Consider the following 17,088-nt stretch of genomic DNA (forward strand, 5'->3'; position numbering starts at 1 on the left):
GTTGTCCAGGCTGCCTGTGTATGGCTTCATGAGCCATGGCATTAAGGGGTAGGCTGGGTCCCCAAGGATAACTATAGGCATTTCAACATCCCCAACTGTTATTTTCTGGTCTGGAAAGTAAGTCCCTTGCTTCAGCTGTTCATACAGACCAGAGTTCCTGAAGATGCGAGCGTCATGTACCTTTCCCAGCCATCCCATGCTGATGTTGGTGAAACGTTCCTTGTGATGCACGAGTGCTTGCAGCACCACTGAAAAGTACCCCTTTCGGTTTATGTAATGGCTGCCTTGGTGATCCGGTCCTAAGACAGGGATATGTGTTCCGTCTATGGCCCCGCCACAGTTAGGGAATCCCATTGCAGCAAAGCCATCCACCATGACCTGCGCATTTCCCAGAGTCACTACCCTTGATAGCAGCATAATTGCGTTGGCTACTTGGATCACAGCAGCCCCCACAGTAGATTTGCCCATTCCAAATTGATTCCTGATTGACTGGTAGCTGTCTGACATTGCAAACTTCCAGAGGGCTATCGCCACTCGCTTGTAAATTGTGAGGGCTGCTCTCATCTTGGTATTCTTGTGCTTCAGGGCAGGGGAAAGCAAGTCACAAAGTTCCATGAAAGTGCCCTTACGCATGTGAAAGTTTCGCAGCCACTGGGAATCATCCCAGACCTGTAACGCTATGCGGCCCCACCAGTCTGTGCTTGTTTTATAGGCCCAGAATCGGCATTCCACGGCATGAGCCTGCCCCATTGCCACCAGGATGGCCAAATTGCCAGGGCCCATGCTTTGAGAGAAGTCCGTGTCCTCATCACCGCGCTGCCATCGCCTCCTTGCCTGCTTTTGCAGGTTCTGGTTCTGCATATACTGCATGATAATGCGCGAGGTGTTTACAACGCTGATAACTGCCACGGTGATCTGAGCCGGCTCCATGCTTGCCATGGTATGGCGTACAGGAGAGCAGAGTTGCAGGGGAAGCAGTGGTTGGATGACCAGTTTTGCAGACCTACTGCACCATCTGCTGCCAGGATACAACAGCTGAGCAGTCTGCACGCTTGCCGTGGTATGGCAAGACAAGAGCAGCCGAGCAGAGTTCTCGCGGAAGAGGCCCTGCAAGACAACCAGGAGAGCAGAGTGCCAGTGGAAGCGGTGGATGATGACAGTCCTGCGAGGTGGATTCATAGCATCAGAAGAGCAGAGTGGCAGCGGAAGTGGTGGGTGACAACGACGGTTAGCAGTCCCACTGTACTGTCTGCTAAAAGCAGTATGGCCACCCGCACGGAAAAAAGGCACGAAACGATTGCTTTCACGGAGGGAGGGGTGACTGACAACATGTACTCAAAACCACCCGCGACAATGTTTTTGCTCCATCAGGCATTGGGAGCTTACCCCAGAATTCCAATGGGCGGCGGAGACTGAGGGAACTGTGGGATAGCTACCCACAGTGCAACGCTCCGAAAGTCGACGCTACTGTAGCCTCGGTACTGTGGATGCACTCCACCGACTTAATGCGCTTAGTGCATTAGTGTGGGGACACACACAATCGACTGTATAAAATCGCTTTCTAAAAAATCGACTTCTATAAATTCAACCTAATTTTGTAGTGTAGACATACCCATAGTGTGAAGATGGTGTGTTCTGAAGATAAAATTAGAGCATGCAACGGACATAAGGCCAGCCTTTGCTTTGGCTGGTGCTTTTCAGGGTAGTGAAAACATTAGCAGCCTCTGCTCCTTCATTGTTGCTGGTCCAGGCAGATTCCATGGGGAGTTCTAGAGGGACACAGGCGACGAGTTAAATTAGCTGCTCCTTTGAGGAGTAGCATACACTCCAGCAAATGTACGAAAGCCACACTGTGACTCAGACAGAACTCTGTTGATAACTTGGACCAGGAGCTAGTTCAAGAGGATGAATGCAAGAATCTTACTAGCCATGGGAAGCAAGGAGATGCAGCGATAGTTAACACAGTTGCGTGTTTACGTCTTTGTAGATAGTGATGATCTTTGCATCTTTCAGCTGCTGTGATATGATTTCTTGAAGCCAGACCTGTGAGGAAAAACATAAAAAGCTTGTCAATGAGATGATTTCCTCCATGTTTGAAAACTTTAGCTGGAATGGCATCAGGCCCAGGAGATTTGTTGTTTTTCATTGCTTGGACAGCCTTCAGCACCTCAGCTCGTGTGTGTGGATCAGCAAGTGCTAGATGTAGGCAGTTTATGGAAATGGGGACTCATCAGAAAGAGTAGACCGATGATTTAGAAATTCACTACTGGGTTCATGGCACCATTTGGCAGTGCAAATCTGTGATGAGAAATTCACCATCAGCTCTTGTTAGTGGTGTTGAGGCAGATCGAGTAGGGCTATATGCAGCTTTGACTGCATCGTACAGAAGCCTTTGGAGTCATGTTTTTCAGCAAGGACCTGCAATTAATCCGCTTTATGGTCAAACCACATATTTTGCGTATGGCGGAGTTTGCGGTGGAGCATGCTGCAAGCTTCTTTATATCTGGCTTGTTTCAACTCAGAGAATGGATCAGCTAAGAGCACATCATGCGCTTGCCATTTGGCAACAAGAAGATGTGCTATTTCAGGATCATTCTGTTCAAACCCATCTTCATAAAGGTGTTTTGTATATCCAGCACAGTTCACAACAGTCTATAATGTAGATTGTATCACACAGGAATACGGTCACAGAGTGCACTCACCACTAGGGGCACCTCCCCCTTTCCAATCTGGGGATCAGCTCTTTCCAGATCCAAAGCCCCCTTCTGCTGCTTGCTGCACACCGTGCCATCTCTCTCACTCTCTTTGTGGCTTGGCCCTCCGGCCAGGTCCCTGTAGTCCTTGCCTTCCACGGTAACAAAGTCTCTCCAGATCAGTGGTTGGTAGGGGAACACAGGCCCACCCTCTACACTGGGTTCCAACTCAGGGAGTCTATAACAAACAACTGTGGTCTGCTTTCCCTCAGACTCTGTTTCTCTTTCCCTGGACTCCTTCCTACAGCTTCTGTCTCTCCCCTTCCCCCTGCCACCAACTCAAATTCCCTCTTTCCCGGCAGTGACTGCAGACTTTTTCCCTGCAGTCTCTTTCCGTTGCCAGCTTCCTGGCTTTGTCCTAGCCCTGCCTCTTCCTTCTCAGCTGGGCTCCGTCACTGTTGGGGGAATTATTTAGGTCACCCAACTCCCCTCAGCTGTGGCAGATCTGATTAATTCACTCCTTCTCAGCCTCATTAACCTCGTCTGTGCTGGCTTGGGGTGAACACCCCATCATAGATTCCCTTTCAGCAGATACATCCTCCCCGATTGTTGGAAAAGTTTCTAAAACAGTAGTTAACTCTGTGGAGAATTTTTTGGTGGTTGACTGGTCTTTCAGCCAGGCAACAGTTAGAGTTTTTACACACATCTCATAGGCCCTGCTGTTTTGACCAACACATACTCCACCAAATGCCAATGATGTGAGCAAGGGTGCATTCAGGTCCTTTTGTGTTTGTTGGGGAGCCAGAAAACAGTGTGCGTGTGATAACTAATCGGTGCTCGATACATGTTGGCAACAAAAGTAAGCCTTTACTGTTTGTCTTGCTGACGTCCCACCACATAGACTCATCACGGCCGACATGAGAGTTAAAGTCACCTGGGATAATCAACTTTTCTTCACAGGGAGTCAATCGATGAGCTCATTTAGATTGAAGTAAAATTGTGCCTTCCTCTCATCAGAGTTGTTTGTTGTCTGTGTATAGACACTGATAAGTGAAGCATAATGTCCACCTCTCAGGGGCAGTTGGAGCTTCATCACTGTCATTTATACCAGTGGATAGGCTCTTCAACCAAGAGAGAAGATTCTTTCTAATTGCAAACTGACTCTGTCACTTTGCATGGAGATCTGGTACCCATAACAAGGTAGTGTACAGTTCAGGTAAACTGAAACTCTCTTGTCCGGTGTTGACCCCCAGCCTGTATTATGTGAGGTAAGCCTCTGATCAAAGAAAATGCTGCAGGGTCTGGGACACTGCAAATATTACAAACTCAGCAGAAAAGTGCACAGAATTTATAAGTCAGCTGGGTTTCAGTCCCAGTGGCAATCCCTTTGTCAGAGGGCATAACTCTGTTTCATTTCTCTCTCTCTCGCTCTCTGTGTCAGTGTGTGTGTGAGAGAATTACATTTGTATTGTACTTAAAAGATGATGTACAGAGGGTGTTAGGAAGAAATAAGTGGCACAACAGAGAGGCTCCATCCTAAGAAGTGTTGTCACTCAGTTTGGGTTCAGGAGCCATAGAAGTGGGGTTTTTACCCACGAAAGCTTATGCTCAAATAAATCTGTTAGTCTTCAAGGTGCCACCGGACTCCTTGTTGTTTTTGTGGATACAGACTAACACGGCTACCCCCTGATAATAGTCTCTGCAGTTACTCGAGTTCATCAATCCAGGTGTTAAGGAGTCCATAAAATAAATTTTAAGCTCATAGAACTCTCACAGGCAGAAAAAAATGTGATAAATCATCCCAAAATAAACCACTGCACCCTCTAAAAATACTCAAACATGTTAGTCCTCTTTCAGGACTGTCTGAGATGGTGTTTCAAGCAAATGTTAGACTACTGCTAAACATGAAAGAACACTTAGTGCTTAACTCATTGTGGTGGGTGCAGGGAATACAATTTGCATAATTCTGCGTTCACGTGGATGACTGTGCTGGAGGGGGGATGGAAGCAGAGGGAAGATTCTGGCTTCGGCGGGCAGTTTTAAATTCTAGCTGGGGTGCTTTAAGAGCCCTGCATGCAGAGTCTCCTCAGAAGGGATGCTGAATCCTATCTCCACTGAGTTGTCTGCATGCACTCCCTGCGGACCCAAGTCACCTTTGGAGTGGCACCATCTCATCCTAGGGCCCTCTGTGAATAGAGAGTGCAGGCACCTTGTGCTGCTGTTCCTGGTGCCCTTTCTGCCACAAGAGACCAGATGTTTCAAGGTATTTTGGTGCCTAAAGATGCAGATAGATGCCTAGCAGAGTTTTCAAAAGTGCTGATGCATTTAACTCCCATTGAAATCAGAGGGGGTTATGTGCACAGGTTCTCTTGAAAATCCCACGAGGTATCTATTTGGATTTTTAGGTGCCGAAATACTTTTAAAACTCTGGCCAGAAGAGCCTAGAATCTCAACTCTCATGTCTCCAAAATACATTGTCCCTTGAGGCTCAGACTTACCCCAAATTTGCCCATAGTGGGAGCTCATATATAAAACAGAAAGTTGCTTTTCTTGTTAACAAAATCATCTTTATAATAGAAAGCTATATAGCTAGAACTTTAACTGCAGAATTGAACTGGTGGCTCTACAGTGTAGAAGACTATTTTGAAGGTTACCAGATGCCTACTGTAATTTACATCTTTAGCCTCAGCTGCAGGTTTGACATCATTTTTTTAAAATATGGGAGTCAATGCAAGGAATTCACACAGCAGGGTAGTTCCCTGTGCAAGTATAACACTGCGTTGTTGAAAAGGATTCTAGTTTAAGGATGCATCTAAAAAGCAAGATTGTTTCAATTGGCAGCTTGTTGTGTGTATCACTGATGTTCTAACAGATTACAGCCAAAAATGACAGATTGAGTTTGCAGATATACAGCCATGACTTATTATTTGCAAAGACAGACTTGTCAAAGTGATGAAACATTTTCAGTTGCAGATTTCAAAAACATTTTTGATGAACCAGAATGACCTAAACCTTAAATGATTTATCTTTGTCCTTACTTGGAAAGGATTCTTTCACAATACTTGATTTTTTTACCCTGCATGTCTATAGAAAACATACATTTTACTAATAAACGTATATTGTCATGACTTATGTTCAAAAGCAGAATAGTTTCCTACCAAAACTGCCTAGAGACCATGAGCATAAGCCAAAACCTGGATTTGCTTTGATGTGATACAGCTTACAACACAGCTACAGTTTCATGCAGAAAAGATATTTGGAAAGGACAAAATAGGGGATGGTCTAGTAAGGACTGTCAAACTGTCTGCTGAATCCATCTGTCTAATCTTCTTATGTAGTGCCCATCATTGTGGTATCTGATTCCATATAAAACCTACATTCAGAGAATGTTAAATGGCCAAAGTAAGGAGATACTAAAGGTAAGGTTGCCCATGCAATCTTAGCTCTACCCCCTTGTGTATATCCATTATGATAGTCTTTAACGATCATGTGCTATTTTTCAAACGCAACTTAATGTTATACTGTATTTTCTACCTTTTGATACAAGTGTAGTATCTTGTAATTTTTAAATGCATGTGTACCTGCAGTACTCTCATTTGGTCAGTATTTGAACTGAAAAAAAGCATAAGGTATGAAGTGCTTATTGAGTGGGGCATCTTGCTGGGAGTGCTACTCCAAGATGTGCACTGGCCACCTGTTGGTGACCCAATGGAGTTTAAGATGTTTGTCGTAACCTATACATCTCCAAAGGGCCTGAGATCTACCTACCCAAGAGACTATCTTTCTCCTGGTGACATACTGTTACTGCTTCAATCAATAGAGGCATGTCAGCTGGTTGTTGTCTTCAATGCTTAGCTGAATGGTCAGCTGAGGTGATCATTCGTCATTTGGCCCATTCCTGTGTGGCCACAAGGGCTTGATGGGCCGAGAGTCCAACGTCTGAACACACTTGATGAACCCATGTAATAGGGGGTCTGCCTCTGGGCCACCTCCATCCCTGGGTGGTGGAATTTTATCCTGGATGTTACAAGACACCTGGAGAATGGTGTTCACTGGAACAACTTGAGGCATTTTCATGACACGTCCAAAAAGCATAAGATGCAATCTGCAGACAATGGCCCCAGTAGTGTGTAGACTTTAACAACCATAAACATCTGCATTACAAATAAAATAATTCCACTTTATGCCCAATATGCAACATTGGCATTTTGTGTGGAAAGCCTCCAGCTTTGACCAGTCTGAGCGGCATTGTGTCCAGGTTTCACAACCGTACAACAGTACAGAGAGGATGCAGCTTGAATAGATCCTGAACTTGGTTGTCATGCCAAGGTGATGTTGATTTCCTATTCATTGTAAATGACCCATGGCAGATGCTGCGATGCCCATCTGGTGGAAAACGTCCATGTGAGAGTTGGAGGAACTGGTGAATATAGAACCCAAATAGCAAAAGCTGGAGACTGCTTTGACAGTTTCATTATTCAAAGAGATTGGAGTCCCAGGTTGATGTGATTCTAGAGTTTTCAGCTTTGTCTTTTGGCCACGAAACATGGAGGCCAACCTTAGCTGACTCCTCTTCCATTTGCTGGAGTACCTTATGTAACTTGTCGGGGCTCTGTATTAGAAGAACAATATCATCCACATAGTCAAGGTCTGAGAGTGAGAGATCACCTATCTTAATGTCTATCTGGTCCCCCCTTCTTATAAAAGAAGGGCTGCTGGCAATGCATTCGTGGTGCTCTGAATCTTGCTTCCTGCCCTTTAAAATATTTAATGGTTTGTAGGAAATACACTCTTAATTCTAAAGGCCAGATTGTTTCTCCAGTCCCAAGACTTTGAAGTTTGAAAGTATAGGGTCAAATCCACCCTTAAATGAGCATTTTTAATTCCCATTGAAATCAATCCAAGTTGCAAGCATGCCTTCAAGAACAGTGTTTTACCTATATGTGGCACTCCTTGCCCAAAAGAGGTGTATTTTGTTTCATTGTGTTCTTTTGCTAAGCAGGTCTCTGTAGTCCTGTCAGCCTGACATAGATCCTGAGCAAGATAATGGAATTGGTGATACGGGACTCAATTAATAAAGAATTAAAGGAGGGTAATATAATTAATGGAAAATAGATCCTGTCAAATTAACCTGATATCTTTTTTTGATGACATTATCAACCAAACTTATAAAGTGTTGATGTAATACACTTAGACTTCTGTAAGGTGTTTGACTTGTTATCAATAACATTTCAATTAAAAAAAACTAAAATGATAAAAATTAACATGGCACACATTAAATGGATTAAAAATTGGCTAACTGAGAGCTCAAAATGTAATTGCAAATGGGGAATGGTCAGTGAGTGAGTGTCTTTCTAGTGGGGTCCTGTAAGGATCAGTTCCTGGACCTATGCTATTTAACACTTATTAATAACCTGGAAGAAAACATAAAATCATCACGCATAGGTTCTAGATGACACAAAAATTAAGGGAGTGGCAAATAATGAAGAGGACAGGTCACTGCTTCAGTATGATCTGGATCACTTGGGAAACTAAGCACAAGTAAACAATATGTATTTTAATATGGCTAAATATAAATGTATACATCTAGGAACAAATTGTGTAGGCCATACTTCCCTGATGGAGGGCACAATGGATAATCAGATGAACATGAGCTCCCAATGTGACACTACGGCCAAAAGAGCTAATTCGATCCTCGGATGCATAAACTGGGGAATCTCGAGTAGAAGTGGAGAGGTTATTTTACCTCTGTATTTGGCACTGGTGCCACCGCTGCTGGAATAGTGCGTCCAGTTCTGGTGTCCGCCGATCAAGAAGGATGTTGATAAATTTGGAGAGGGTTCAGAGAAAAACCACGAGAATGAATAAAGGATTAGAAAACCTGCCTTTCAGGGATAGACTCAAAAAGCTCAATCAATTTAGCTGAAGAATGAGAAGGTTAAGGAGTGACTTATCACCGTCTATGAGTAGCTACATGAGGAACAAATCTTTAATAATGGGCTCTTCAGTCTAGCAGAGAAAGGCATTACAATGGCTGGAAGTTGAAGCTAGACAAATTCAGACTGGAAATAAAGTGTGAATTTTTAACAGTGAGAGTGAGTTAACCATTGGAGCAATTTACCGAGGATTGTGGAGGATTCTTCATCACTGACCATTTTTAAATCTAGATTGGATGTTTTTCTAAGAGATGCTTTAGGAATTATTGTGGGGAAGCTCTGTGGCCTGTATTATACAAGAGGTCAGGCTAGATGATCACAATGGTGCCTTCTAGCCATAGATTCTATGTAATTGTACTTGCCCAAGATATCTTGCCAACGGTGCTGTTTCAAAATCTACCTTTCAGTCATAATGGCTTTGTATTTTAATACTCTTCTCTTGTATAGGACCTTTCATCTGAGGTCTCAAAGTGTTTTAGAGATATTTATTAAGATTAATTCTGTTATCCCCATTTTACAGACACAAGCAACCGAGAGACATGAGACTAAGTGATGTATCCAAACTCTCACAGGAAGTCATTAACAGCACTAGAGCTCAGTAAACCTGACTTCTTGTCCTGTCCTCCCTCTGCAAGGCACATCCATGACTGATGTGACCAAGCAGATCTTCATTAGTAATTTCTTAATAAACGTGAAAAGAAAAGGAGTACTTGTGGCACCTTAGAGACTAACCAATTTATTTGAGCATAAGCTTTCGTGAGCTACAACTCACTTCATCGGATGCATACCGTGGAAACTGCAGCAGACTTTATATATACACAGAGAATATGAAACAATACCTCCTCCCACCCCACTGTCCTGCTGGTAATAGCTTATCTAAAGTGATCATCAGGTGGGCCATTTCCAGCACAAATCCAGGTTTTCTCACCCTCCACCCCCCCACACAAATTCACTCTCCTGCTGGTGATAGCCCATCCAAAGTGACAACTCTTTACACAATGTGTATGACAATCAAGTTGGGCTATTTCCTGCACAAATCCAGGTTTTCTCACATCCCCCCCACCCCCATACACACACAAACTCACTCTCCTGCTGGTAATAGCTCATCCAAACTGACCACTCTCCAAGTTTAAATCCAAGTTAAACCAGAACATCTGGGGGGGGGGTAGGAAAAAACAAGAGGACACAGGCTACCTTGCATAATGACTTAGCCACTCCCAGTCTCTATTTAAGCCTAAATTAATAGTATCCAATTTGCAAATGAATTCCAATTCAGCAGTTTCTCGCTGGAGTCTGGATTTGAAGTTTTTTTGTTTTAAGATAGTGACCTTCATGTCTGTGATTGCGTGACCAGAGAGATTGAAGTTTTCTCCAACTGGTTTATGAATGTTATAATTCTTGACATCTGATTTGTGTCCATTTATTCTTTTACGCAGAGACTGTCCAGTTTGACCAATGTACATGGCAGAGGAGCATTGCTGGCACATGATGGCATATATCACATTGGTGGATGTGCAGGTGAACGAGCCTCTGATAGTGTGGCTGATGTTATTAGGCCCTGTGATGGTGTCCCCTGAATAGATATGTGGACACAGTTGGCAACGGGCTTTGTTGCAAGGATAAGTGCCATGTGGCATAAGGACATGTGCCAGCAATGTGTTGACTGACTGTCCAGGACAACAGTTGTGTCAGATTCAGCAAACGGGGCAAATATCCTGAAACCCTGTGTGTGCATCAAGTAATGTATTTCAGTTCCAGGAGCAAACTCTTCAAGCTATGCATCTATTATTGTGTGGCTTATGTCATATATGTGGGCTCATAGGACGATCACTCAACAGTCAAATGTATGTGCGGTCAAATAACATTTGACAGGCCCTGCATAACCTGGGTCAGAAGTGACTTGACACTCATTGAGGGGAAGGGCATGTCACATACAGTTTCTCCCCTTTCTATATTGTGTCATTCTACTCCATTGTCTGGGTGTGTTTTTGTATAAAATGTCAACCTCAGTGTTTGTCATTTGGTTTGTAGCTCAGTGATGAGATGAACAAGCCAAAATATACAGTGACTGCTACGAGGAGATTGAGTATTATTTAGCATTTAGAAGTGCTATGGAATTGAGAGAATTTTATACAGAGCAAAATTCAGTATGTTCCCTCCAGAAGTCTCAAACTTACAACCATTGTATAATTTCATGTGTCCGTATTACCAATGAGTTACAAAGAGACTAAGCCAAATTCATCCACAATGTATCTGTAATGAATTGAATGACAGGCATTGAGGTGGACATGTAGTATTACATACCAGATATGTTTGGACAGTGGGGTAGAATAGTACAACATAATCTGAAGAGAAAATGATGTGTAACATGCCTCTTTCTTCACCAACATTCATGTCACATGATGCAGCAATCTCATCTGTACTGTTCATCTGAGTTTCAGTATTCATATTTTGTGGAGTTGCTCTTAATTGCACTGATTACTCTTAATGTAGGCCATGACATGGCTAATTTTTGTAATGTGCTGATTTTGCTTGTGATTGTGTGATCTGTCATCTGTGCAGGAATGGTTGTTTGTCATGTTTGTATTTGTCATATGTGCAAAAACATATTTTAAATGACTCCTTGATTTCTGGAAAGTGAATAATTCTTTCAGTTCACCACACTGATTTCCTTAACTGCTGACTCTGAGTATGTATCTCTATAAATCAGGGGTGTGCAAACTTTTTGGCCTGAGGGCCACATCTGGGAATAGAAATTGTATGGCAGGCCATGAATGCTGAAAACGTAGGGGTTGGGGTGTGGGACGGGGTGAGGGCTGTGGTTGGGGGTGTGGGCTCTGGGGTGAGGCTGTGCTGGAACGGGGCCATGCGGCAGCCCCTGACCCTGCATCCCGGCTGGAGCACCAGAGTGGGGCAAGCCCCAAATCCTGCTCCTGAGCGGGAGCTTCCGGGCCATAGTTTGCCCACCCCTGCTGTAAATACATGAATGTAGGTTTGAATCTTCATTGCCTTTCACTTTGTGTTGTCACTTCCACCTGTGCAAAGTAGGTAGTAGTACAATCAAGTTTCCGGTCTCTTCCATTTGACTGCATATATATGTGGTCCTACATGTCCTCATTACTGGCAGGTGGAGTCAGCACTAAAATACGATTGGTATCAGCTGTGTTATAGTAGTGTACTGGTTTTGAATGGTAGCATGCAGTAATCGTATTTTGGCATAAGAACTCTTTTAAAAATGAAATCAATACTCTCTTTCAGAATATGTGCCCCTGCACTAATATGATATTGCAATCTTTAAAACCACATTCTTCTATCTTGCGACAAAAACAGGATGATTATGTTGATAATCCTTATAGAGTCTTTTAAAATTTAGTAGAAAATTATGTATTTTTCAATAAATTTTGACCAATCATTTAGAACTTAATAGGGAATTATCCCTCCTGCAGAATTCTACAAGTGGTTAAAAAAAACCTTTGGAAAGGATCTCATTCTTTATTAAATTCTACAGGTGTTTAGAGTAATTCATAATCTATAAGATGAGAAAGTTCATCCTTTAGAAATATGACTGGAAGAAAGGTGGAGAATATTTGCTTTTTGTCCAAAGTTGAGAGTGGATAACAGAAGATACCACGTGAAATTACGAAGGGAATGGAGCACCCTAGAGATTTTGATCTAATGCAAGTAAACCAAATCTGATTTGGCATTAAAACATACCCTTGGATAAGCCTGTGCAACTCCAAACACCAGGCCTGCTCTTGTACTACGTAGGCAAAGCTGCTATTGACGTCAGTGGGATTGACATGTAAGGTGTCTAAGGCGGAATCTGGCTATTACGGTCAATGGGAGCTACAAATGCTGTTGCCTGTGCGATGTGAGTACAAGGTGTGGGGATCGGACAGGGCTGCAGATCCACTGCTTGATGGGTTGTATCTGCTTTTGGTAGGATTGTGGCCATAATCCTGCCCCTGCTGTGTGTGATGTCGTGTTGGCCAGCCAGCTCTGGCAGGGTGCAAGTACATGAAGCGTGATAGAGAATAATGCCCCTTGGGATCTAGGAACACAGGACAGGAAGGTACGTCCTGGGTCATTGAGTTCAGTCCCCTGCTATTGAAGCCAACCCTGTTGTATAATCCCCTTTGTAAATTTATCAAGCTCCAACCTCAAACTAGTGCCCCCACTACTTCCGTTGGAAGGCTGTTGCAGAGTAGTCCCATTGGCTTTTGTGCGTGGCATACTAGGTTTCATATCTGAGGCATGACTTCCTCATTTCTCCACCCAGCAGCAGCGAATTCTGCTTTGAATTGCAATTTGTGAAACAGTGTGAAATAATTCAAAATCAGACGGTAGTATTGTCTCAAATACTAAAATGAGTCCCACAATCAATAGTGGGATGGAACATGATTTAATGGATGCTGTTTAAATGCACATTCCCACAGTAATGGCAGTATTCTGCAGAATGCATGAGGCATTCCATCGAACACCTAGGATTCTGAGAGAAGAATTAAATGCCCTTTACCAAGATTGTCTTTAAGATAGTTCCGATTGTAAAGGTTTTTGACATTTCTAGAGGTGTTGATTCCAAGGATAACACACACTGGGCTAGATTCTCAGCTGGGGCATATCATTTGCGGATCTGACACAGGATTCCTTATTCCTTTAAAACTAAGAGGGAAAATGTTGGGAAGAGATTTCATGACCCATCAGAGGAAAAACAATAACCGATTTATTGCACTTCAACTGATATCCAGAGGGAAGATCCCAGCCGTCTGCTAAGACACTGGCAAGGGTTATTCTAGGTTTTATATATAATAGAATGTTTGACACAGATAGTTTCTATTTGACTCTTCTCAATACCGCCTCATCCAGGGAGCTAGAGGTTCTGTTACCAATCTGTAAAGCTATGGAAATTAGGGACAATCCTAATAGCTGCCACACTGCAGTGTGCGTGTCTGAGACATGAGCACTGGTAATCCCAGAAACCAAGGACCAAATTTATCCAGGAAAAATAATCCCCAGAATCTTAAATATAAGCTTTCTGGAGACACTATCAAAAGCCTTTTCAGCTTTGAGAGCATTGGCACATATACTATATGTGGGGAATGTTGCCCAACACCTGCCTACATAATGCTTGATTCTAGCCAGTGCTATTAATCTCTGATTTTCAAATGTACTAAAATTCTCAGAACTGAACTGAATAACCCTGAACCAATTTGGCCAAAAGGCCAATTTCACTCATCTGTGCACCATAGATAAATAGTATATTCGTCATTCTTCTGTCCTGATCTAGGATGACAGTTTTTTTCCTCCCTCTAAACAGTGGTGGCTGATCTTAAATTCAGAAAGATGAATGCATTTTCTTAGCAGACACTGACTGTCACTGTCTGTTGTTTTCAGCAGGAGAAACCTCACCTGTCAGAATAGGAACATTTGTCAGTTGATGGGAGAAAAAATCCAAGTGATAACCTCAGAAACACATTCTGTATCATTCATGGTTTTCCTCAATCAACAATAATCCCTAGCAATATTTCACCATCTTGAAGTCTCTGCTCTATGTAAAAACAGTTCTTCTACTTCTCTCCCTAGGAGTTGGAAGTCTCTTTCTACTCTTTGCTTTTCTTCCCTTTCTTCTCTTTTTCAATATCTCTGTTTCTGAAGTTTTCTGACTTCTGTCCACCTTACCTCTTGACTTTGGACCCATCTCCTCCTGTTTCCTTCACTCCTGCTCTGTTTTTCTCCCCCATCTCAACTATTACTTGCTCTTCTCTGGCTCCTTTGTGTATTCCAGTAGCACCTAACGGCCCCAAACAGGGTTCATAGATTTATAGATTCCAAGGTCAGAAGGGACCATTGTGATCATCCAATATAACAGAGGCCAGAGAACTTCCCCAAAATAATTCTTAGAATTGATCTTTTAGAAAAACATCCAATCGTGATTTAAAATTGATCAGTGATGAACCCTCCACGATCTGAATTTGTCTGGCTTCAACTTTCAGCCAATGGATTGTGTTATACCTTTCTCTGCTAGACTGGTTGAGCCCATTATTAAATATTTGCTCCCCATGTAGATATTTATGGACTATGATCCTTAACCATCTCTTTGTTAAGATAAATTGATTGAGCTCCTTGAGTCTGTCACTATAAAGACAGGTTTTTCTAACCCTTTCATCCTTCTCATGGCTTTTTTCTGAACCCTCTCCAGTTCATCAACATCCTTCGTGAATTGTGGACACAAGAACACAGTATTCCAGCAGCTGTCACACCAGTGCCAAATACAGAGGTAAAATAACCTCTCTATTCCTACTCGAGATTCCCCAGTTTATGCATCCAAGGATTGCTTTAGTTCTTTTGGCCACAGCATCACACTGGGAGCTCGTGTTTGGCTGATTATCTACCATGATGCCCTAATCTTTTTCAGAGTTACAGCTTTCCAGGACAGGGTCCCCCATCATGGAGGCCTACATGCTTTGTTCCTAGATGTATACACTTAAAATTAGCCATATTAAAACATATATGTCCAATTTACCAAGTGATTCAGATCACTCTGTATCAATGACCTCTGTATTATTTGCCACTCCCTCAATTTTTGCATCATCTGCCAACTTTATCAGGGATGATTTTGTGTTTTCTTCCAAGTTATTAATAAAAATGTTAAATAGCACAGGGCCAAGAACCAGTCCCTGGGGCACCCCCAAAAAACACTAGAGACCCCATTAGAAAAATCATTTAATGATGATTTCTAGTTTACCATTACATTTTGAGACCTATCAGTCAGCCAGCTTTTAATCCATTTAACATGTGTCATGTTAATTTTATAGCTTTCTAGTTTTTAATCAAAATGTCATGCAATATCAAGTCAAATGTCTTTTGACTTGGTGTGCCTTAGGACCCTATTGTGCTAGACGGTATACAGACATAGAATAAGAAATAGTCCCTGCTTCAAATTGCTTACAGTCTAAATCACAGGAGGAATGAATAGATATATAGAAATAACTGCCTAAAATGCAAATGTCAGTCTAATATTTATATTTAATACTGTATAACCGGTCCAGTTTATCTCTTTCTGTTCTTTTCTGTCATTCATCACTATAGTATCTTAACTGCTATATCTTCCTTTTTCTCTGTAATGCTGGCATTGAGAAACATTCATATGGAAATAAAACAGAAAATACAAACCCATGTGTGTTAAATTATGTAGCTTTGTACAGGTTCCTTTCCCTGATGTACCTCTAATAGAGCTAAATATTTTAGTGATGGCTGGCACCACTATCGTAGTTAACATTCTGTCAGCCTTGCATTATAGACACCCCTTGCTAGAGGTTTATAACTTGGCCATTAAATTGGCTTGAGGCTTTAACTTGGCATAAGATTTCCCAGCTTTAATGATTTTTTTTCTTTAAATAAAACAAAACAAAAAACCCCCCAAAAAATAAAATAAGGTCAAAATCAGTTTAACTGTTTAGTCAAAGGCAGCCAAAACCAATAGTATTTTGGCCAGATTCATGTCTTTTTGTGTGTGTTATTCTAATTAAAAAGCAGTTTTGCTTTTTAAAATGAAATTTTTGCAGGTCATTTGTGCATTATGAAGGCTAGGGTCCCACTGGTATTTGTGTGTGTATGCATGGAGTAACCTTTGCTTTTTTTTAACCTAATAAGAACAAAGTGCTCCAAAGTTATATGCACAATGTAAATCAACCTATATATTCTGCTTCTTGTAACTGCACTTGATACAAAAGGCGAACTGGATCACTCATTTAAAGTGTTTAGAGCTAATCATATATGATCTCAGCAAGGGGGACCACTTCAAAGCTCTGTTTTTTGTTTAAATACATCCATACAATTTTCTTTCAGTGAATTTCAATTTTCTCCTTCATTTAGTATTCCATAGACACCTAAGGTGAAATCCTGGCCCAACTGAAGTCAATTGAAGTTTGACCACTGATTTCAGTGGGGTCAGGATTTTATCTCTGATCCAAAGATCATTTGGGGGCGGGGAGAGGAGGGGGAAATCTCTCACTGACTTCACTGGGCTTTGGACCAGACCGCTGGTCTTGAATTTGCAAGTCTCCTTTTAAAGCTAATGAGGGTCAACTTTTACTTGTACAGCTCTGTTATCCAAGTTCTTATGGCAATCATGCATAACACAACGTGGAACTCTCTTAAATCAGAGGGAAATCTGATATTGGTCAGGACACACTAAATTAGGGCTGCATATGCCTTTTAAAATGTGACACACAAAGGGCAAAGTTCAATTCAGAAGACTTTACTCCAAATTTACTTGATATAATTGATTTCAGTTAGAACAGTAATTTTCCACAATTAAAGTCTTGAGCCTGTTTCTGATCACACTTATTGTTACACCTCACTCCATAAATTTCAAAAGAGTGACTCCTAATTTATGCCAATGTGAGAATTCAGTAAAAACAGACATTACAAAATCAGGCCCTTTATATTTCATGGTA

At 42.0% G+C, this 17,088-nt stretch overlaps 1 protein-coding gene across 1 annotated transcript in view; it reads left to right on the top strand.

Annotated features, from left to right (window-relative positions):
- CFAP299 (cilia and flagella associated protein 299) overlaps positions 1-17,088 on the top strand; it is a 395,446-nt gene that overhangs the window by 42,439 nt on the left and 335,919 nt on the right. The window lies entirely within an intron of this gene.

The sequence above is a fragment of the Lepidochelys olivacea genome (assembly GCF_965140295.1).
Source record: "Lepidochelys olivacea isolate rLepOli2 genome assembly, chromosome: 4".
In the NCBI taxonomy this organism is placed as follows: Eukaryota; Metazoa; Chordata; order Testudines; family Cheloniidae; genus Lepidochelys; species Lepidochelys olivacea.